The sequence below is a fragment of the Fukomys damarensis genome, unplaced genomic scaffold, assembly GCF_012274545.1.
Source record: "Fukomys damarensis isolate Sample0158 unplaced genomic scaffold, DMR_v1.0_HiC HiC_scaffold_14, whole genome shotgun sequence".
NCBI lineage: Eukaryota > Metazoa > Chordata > Mammalia > Rodentia > Bathyergidae > Fukomys > Fukomys damarensis.
The window spans coordinates 61801341-61808997 of NW_022900926.1; the positions used below are offsets into that span (position 1 = coordinate 61801341).

General features: G+C 40.0%; 1 protein-coding gene across 1 annotated transcript in view; it reads right to left on the reverse strand.

Annotated features, from left to right (window-relative positions):
* Hdac2 (histone deacetylase 2) overlaps positions 1-7533 on the reverse strand; it is a 28344-nt gene extending 20811 nt beyond the window's left edge. The window contains exon 1 of the mRNA XM_033763392.1: positions 7515-7533. The gene's annotated coding sequence lies outside the window, so the exon portion shown is untranslated. The remainder of the gene's footprint in view (positions 1-7514) is intronic.
* Between the last annotated feature and the right edge of the window lie 124 nt (positions 7534-7657).

Below are 7657 nucleotides of genomic sequence, written 5' to 3' on the forward strand. Positions count from 1 at the left end.
TGATAGCAGTCCAGCCTCAACATTCATTTTTATAAAACCCACACTTCTAAAAATAAAATTGTTATGGCTTGTGTTTAATGCCTCCCAAAGCTTCATACATATGTACACGGGGCCTTTTGGAGCTGGAGCTGGCTGGATCTAAGTGGTGATACTGGGATTAAGAATGTGTGATATCTAAATTGGTTTAGCATAGTCCTGGGTGTGGATAATGAAAGTCCCACCCTAGATATGGGTGGCACCATCCAAATGGTTTGCAGCCTAGAAGGAATAAAGGGGAATGGGAGGCCTGCTTCACTGCTTCTGCTGCTTGATGCCTTCTGCCTGCCATGAACTTATTCTCCTCTCCCATTCCCCTCTGCCTTGGAGCCAGCTAATTATGGACTAAAACCCTCTACAAACTGTGAGTTGAAATAAACCTTCCCTCCTTTAATTTGGTAATTGGGTATTTTGTCTCAGCAATGAGAAAAGTCCAGGACTTAATAATATACCTCTTATTTCATTTTCAACATAAACTCTCTTTTTTTCTTTTTTGGTACCAGGGATCAAACTCAGGACCTTCTGCTTCAGAGGCAGGCATGGTGCCATTGAGCTAAATCCCCTGCCCAACATAAGCTCTCTTCTGCAAACAATTCATAAATACATGGCTGTTTTTTTTTTAAAAAAAAAAAACTTTTTCAACACAGGTGCCAACAAGAAAACTAAGACTAGAGAGACAAGCACAAAGCAGGACCCTGGGGCTGCACAGCACTCATTTGTATTTATCATAAACGAGTTTGCAAAAATCAAACTGTCTGTCAAGAAAGGATCAGTCATAAAGCTCTGCCCTACATGGTGGCAGAGCAAACAGTTCCTTAAAAGCAGCCTGGTCTATCAGATTATTAAGTATAGAAAACCTAAGTTTCCATCTCTGTTTTAAGTATGTTAGTGTCACAAACCTAAAACTAATGCAAAGAATATATTCTAAGTTACCACTTAGAGATCATTAGACCATAAGATCATTAGAATAAAATCTAGGGCTAGGGGTTTAGCTCAGTGCTGCTGCCCGCCTGGCAAGAGCAAGGTCCTGAGTTCATAACCTGGTTAAAAAAAAAAAAGAATAAAATCTAGTTTTCATTTCCATCTACCTCTAAGAATTACCAAAATGAAATATCTCCTGCCATCTGCATCTTAAAATCACTTTATTCAACAGGCACATAGAGAATAGAATGGAAAACCACAGCCACCAATAAAAAAAAATTGAGAAGGCCGTCTTTGATAAAATAACATTTACTGAATATTTATGAGAAGGTGCTATCCTAAACACTTCTCATGTAATATTTTTTAATCTTTTCAACAACTCTATACCATTCGAATTATTACCATCATTCCTATTTATAACTGCAGAGAAGCATGAGATGCAAACCAATCAGGTAACAATGCCAAAGTTGTACAACCAGTAAGTGAAAGAGCTGCTCTCCAACCCAGAAAGAATATATTACCACCAGAGCTTATTTAAGTAGTTGTCAGCAGAAAAGTAGTAACCCTTCTAGTCCAGTAGAAAGAAATGGTAGGAGCAGGGCTAACAAGAAAAGGACATAACATGGAATATAAATGTTTCATCGAGGCTTAAAAAAAATGAGCAAAATAAACAAGTGACCTAATTCAAAGTAATATACTTGTTACTAACAGGACCCTTACATATTGATTATACCCACCTTTCAATACACAGCCACAACTTAGACCCAGCCCCACAACCAAGCTACAGATCAATTACTCTAACAAGAATGCCTCCAAAATCTAAGTGAGTTACAAAAGAATCATTTCAAATATCTTCCTGTTTTATGCTGTTACCTATTCTGTAGATACTGCTTCTTAGGAATCTGATGAATAAGATAAAATGTCTTTTCTTAGTTCTATGAACCCCTGGTCTGAATTCATCTCATTTAAATGGTCATACTGTGTATTTATAATGTTATCTTACTTTCACCAAAATACTGTAAAGCTGTTTTACTAAAGATGCAAAAATCCAGAACAGGCACAAAACTGTTTCTTGACCACAGCAAACTTTCAATTGCCAATGTGAAATTATCATAAAAAATTTATAAGCAAAATATTAGCAACTCTCAGAATGGGAGTGGCCACTGAGGCCTAATCCTGATGCCAAATTCTTGGAACCTCATAATTTCAAACGTTAAGACTCTCAAGGCCAGGGATTTAGCTCAGTGGTTCCACTGCCTGCTTCCCAAGCACAAGTACCTGAGTTCCATACCTGCTACCAAAAATAACAACAAAAAAACAAAGAATGATAAAATGTTAAGACTTTCAGATTTTGTTAAAGGTAATTATGTCACATCTGCTATACATAATAACCTTATGCCTAGGCAGCATTCTACAATCAAACGTATTTTTGCAAAATTTATAAATGTTCACAATACATAGAATAAAGATAATAAATAACATTGTATTATTTCAGGTTATACTGTTGAGTTACAAAAAATTTACAATTTTCAGATCATTTTATATTTCAAGACTGAAATATACTTTTACCTCTAAAGATAAACTGACTGTTAAAAAATAAAAAGTTCAGAGGCCAGGGATTTAGCTCAGTGGTTCTGTGGCCTGTTTTGCAAGCACAAGGTCCTGAGTTTGATTTGGTACCCTCGCCCCCCCCCCGACAAAAAAAAGTTCAGGGATCAGGGGTTGTAGCTGCCCCTGCCTGGCAAGCCCAAGGTCCTGAGTTTGATCCCAGGTACTGAAATAAAACAAAACAAAAGGTTCAGGAAAAAAAACATGAAAAAAAAGTGTGAATAGGCCACTGTATTTTATTAGCTCACCATTAGATTTTAATACAAATGGTTCATTTTTCCTCCGTATTCTGTGCCTAAGTTTCCATTGTACCACTTTCCTGGATTCTCCTTTTACCCCCAGCCCTGTTCTATGTCTCCACCAGCGTTTTTTTTGTTTTTTGTTTTTTTTTTCCTCCAGTACCAGGGGATTAAACTTAGGACCTTGTGCTTGCAAGGCAGGCAAGGATCCACTAAGCTAAATCCCTGGCACGGCCAGCCTCTTAATACTAGGGTTTTTTCTAGTTCAGGTATCATTTAATTGATCAAGAGTCTACCACTTGTCAGGCAGCAACCGTTCAAGGTGCCTGGGTACATCAGTAAGTAAGAGCAGGGCCCTAAACCTTTCAGCAATTAGTCCAGGATCTTTCTATTTATACTCCCTTCCACAGCCTCAGTACTATATTTTACCAGCTACCGGTACAAGGGGATGAATCTCAAGATTCTATGACCTGTCTCAGGTTTGATTCCCAGGGTCATAGAAGAACCTTCTGAAGGTTCAAAATAAAAATCTGAAGCTTTAAATAAAAATCATCTGAAGTTTCAAAATAAAAATCTCAAATGTTAAGATGTTCAAAACAAAGCCCTTGATTAATCTGTACAATCTGAGTAAGCGGTACCAAATCCCACTTTAACAGCTCAATCTAGAAATTTCAGAATCATCCTCTATTCCTTACCAAAATTCCCCAGGCCCAATTCCATTTCCAATGCACAAGTTCTACTGATTTTATTCTCCAAATCTCTCTCAAACATCTTCATTTCTACCTATAACACAATCATTACATTTTGTGAGCCAGACATGGTGGCTCACATCTGTAATCTCAGCACTCTGGAGACTGAGACAGAAAGATCACTGCAAGTTCAATGCCTGAGTGGGCTGCACTACACGGTGAATTCAAGACCAGCTTGAACTATGTGAGATTATGGCCTGGACAATTTGGTGACTCTTGAGACAAAAAAGACTAAGTGCAAGGGCTCGGGGTTAAATCCCCAGTTGAAAAAAGAGGGAGAGGGGAGAGAGAAGAGAGGAGAGGGAAGAAGAGAGAGATGTCACCAGAAAGTTACACAGTCTAGCCCTTTACTGCCTAGCTCTGCACACCCCAGATTGCCCCATGCCTTCTTCCTTCCTTGCTTCCCCCACGCTTGCTTTTTCCTTGGTAGTCAAGTTCTACCTGCCTTAACAATGCAGCCTGCAATATTTTCCTAGGAAACTTTTTTTTTTGGTGGTATGGGGGATCAAACTCAGGACCTTGATTGCTTGCTTGGGAAATAGGAGCAGAGCCACTGAGATAAATCCTTGGCCCACTAGGAAACACATTTTTAGATTATGTCACTCTCCTTCAGGCCTTCCCTTATTACCTATCAAGCATTACCTTCTCTAAGATACAACCTTTTGTTACCTAAAGTATCTTTCCTCTCTCTGCCACACAGTAGGAATTTAAAATCCATTTGGTATTTCTGAGCCCACAGTTGACCTCATGAAACAACAGAAATTGAGAAGACTTACAAAGGAAGATCCTTAGACATGATTTTTTTTTTTTTTTGGAGACAGGGTCTCACTATGTAGTTGAGACTGACCTGGAACTCATTAGGTAGTCCAGGCTGGTCTAACTCCCAGCAATCCTTCTGCCTCAGCCTCCCTATAGGCATGGGCCACCACGCCCAACCTAGACATAAACTTTTAAATCTGATCTCACCCATATTTCAATTTAGTAACCTTCTCCAATTCATCTTCCCAAGTTCAACTGTCTCAAGGATTTCTCAACATTTAAAGGGCTGGAGCTTTAGCTCAGTGATTCCACAGCTTGTAAAAAAATAAAGTTTTTGCTAACAAAAAAGAAGTTTATTAATACTTTTTCTAACGGCAATGGGAACGCCACTGAAAAGGAAAAAAAAAAAAAACTTTTGGTTCCAGGTTTTGCACTCTCCTTAGACTTTTTTTTTTTTGGTACTGGGGATCGAACTTGGGTCCTTGCGCTTCCAAGGCAAGTGGCGGAACCACTGAGCTCAATCCCCGGCCCTCCTTAGACTTTAAAGTCAATGTAGAAAAGGAAAGAAAGTGCTAAGTTGTGCAAATACTGCTATGGCTTGTATCTAGCTGTCCTCTAGCCTCCTGTGGTCCAGGCGGAGCTTTCTGGAGGTGGATGGATCTAGGTGTGTGCTCCTGGGATCAAGGGTGTGATGGGGGGGGTGACTAATGGTGCAAGGCTGGGATTCACCCTAGGTGTGAGTACTACAAGCCCTAAGGATGGGAAGCCTGGATAGGTTATAAGGGACAGAAAGAGGGTTGCTGCTTGTAGCTTGCTGCCTTGCTTTCTAACTGCCATGGACTGTTTCTCCTCTGTGATGCACCTCTGCCATGCCACCCTGCCTGGAAGCCAGCCAACTATGAACTGAAACCTCTACAAACTGTGAGCCAAATAAGCATTTCCTCCTTAAACTTAGGGTGTTAAATATGTTGTCTCAGCAACAAGAAAAGTAATGAAGACAAATATTTATCTATTTTCATCCATAAAGCAGACAAAATGCCACTTATCCTACCTATAGCTCAGAACAGAGTTCTAAGAATTAAATACTATATATGAAAATACTGCCTACAAATTAATCATTTGTTCATCAATAATCAAAATTCGGATTTAGATGTTGGAGACAGAGACATGAAAAAGACTCTCTTTCCTCATGAAGCTTACTTATACTCTAATGGGAAAAGACAAAATTTAAGCCACAGATGTGATACGAAGAAAAATAAAGCAGTAATTTAAGGCAATAATGGAAAGCCTGTGGTAACTTAAAATGTGAACAAAGTGAGGGATAAAGAATTCAAGGGGAAAACAATTTAAGCACAGGAAATCTCAGTTACTTAGAATTAAGTTCTATTATATTTAAATAATTATGTAGAATTAATTAGTATCATTTGTATTTATGTACTGCTACTATAATCAAGCATTAGATTACCTCCAAGAAACACCTCCCCATTTTATGGATGTAAGGATTTACACCACAGCTCATTAAACTGTACTAAAGACTCTATCCCGCAGAAGACAATGACACTGTTTCAGTTATGTATCCGACACAGGAGGAACAAAACACACTACGGATATATGCGACCCGCACTGGATACATCATAAACACCAAATGTAATTGAGTCAATCTTCATTCAAAATAAATCAGAGTCTACATTTCTAAATAAAACTTTAAAATGTGAACATCGTCAGAGCCAAACAGAGCTAGGTTTGTTAATTACATTTAAGTAGAAAAAGGGGCTCTTAGTGACTACCTATTTTACAGCTAAAGTTTTCAAGTATACAAAAGAATGGCCAAGATTTAGAAATGTAGCTTTAGAAACTTTGGATGCAAGAGTCAGGAGCCACAATCACATTAAGAATTTATGCCTTTTTTCAAAGGTTTAGGAATAATTCCCTCTTCACTGGCAGAAGGGTCACTTGAAACCTACGTTTTGGTGATCTAAAGAGAACAGTAAGACTAAATAATAAATAACATCGAGGAAAAAAAGTTTGGAAGATCTCCTTGGGAAGCACACAGCCTCAATGGCAAACATCCTGAGATGGCAAAAGGCTCTGGATCTCTACTGGCCCCCAAAGTAGGATAGTTACTTCATTCCTTTCCTCTTCTGCTACGACCTTTACAAAGCAACAAATTATTACTCAGGCTCTATCACTACTGCCATTACCTGAAAGCCACAAAGTTCTTTGGCACGAATGTTACTTCACTTGAATCCTTTTCACAATTAAAGGAGAGTTAAGAGCCACAAGTGACGGATAATTCACCAGAGATTGCCCAACTGCCAATTTTACATGATTCAATGCTGCCTCTGGACCTGCATCCTGTCCCTGGAACCAGTACCTGCGACAGGCCCAGAAATAAAGTGTCTGCTTAGAAAACTGTTCGAGGGCTCCTCCTGGCTCTAACACTCAACCTGTGAGAAGTTACCAGCAGCTCGCTCCATCAGTCCGTCACTGCTAACAACTGCAAATCGAAGCACAACTCTTCCCAGACTATTAGACCTTTTCCCTCTACACCAAGCTTTAACAAAAACCAATCTCCCAATATACTGCAGAAACAACACACTTTTAAAAACGGAGTTACATTCAGGGTTATCGCCTTTGCAATTCGATCAAAAAACGCAGAGCAAAGGTATGACAGTAACCCAAAATATACCACACAATTTGTGTTGAAACTGAAACGCTCTCCCAGCTCCACCGCTCCAAAACGGCACGACTTCCAGTCAGTTTCCATCACACAGACATGGCCCCCTCAAAAACTATTTTCCAACAGGATCAATTCTATTTTGTCTTAGCTTTCTGTAAGATTTCAGTTTTTCCAACTAACATACGCAATGTCTATTCAGAATAGGCACTGAAGGATTGATTAATGGGCCAAATGGAGAGGCAGTACGTCTGTTGAGTCAAAGTCAAGTTTCTTCTGACCTAGGCCTGCAGGGTCTCCGTATTTTTAAGACACCCAGATTTCAATATATCAAAACCGTATACTGCTTCTTACAATCAGGACCTTCAGGCCCCCGAGGCTCGCTCCTCTGAAGAGCAGCACGCCGAAGTCTTTGTGGAGTGTGCGGACACTTAACTACCGATGGAAGAGGCTGGCCGCGGCTGCAGGACGCCGAGATGCACTCGCGGGCCGACTTTTAAGCTCAAGGGCTGAGCCCCCGCTTACCTGTTCCGATTCATTTACTTAACATCTACGCGCTACTTCCCGAAGTTTTCCCAAGCCAGGGTCTCCAGCCCAGGAAGCGCCTGCTTTAGCAAGAGACCAGCAGTGCTCTACCCGGGCGGGCGCCCTTCCCCGCCGAACAAAGA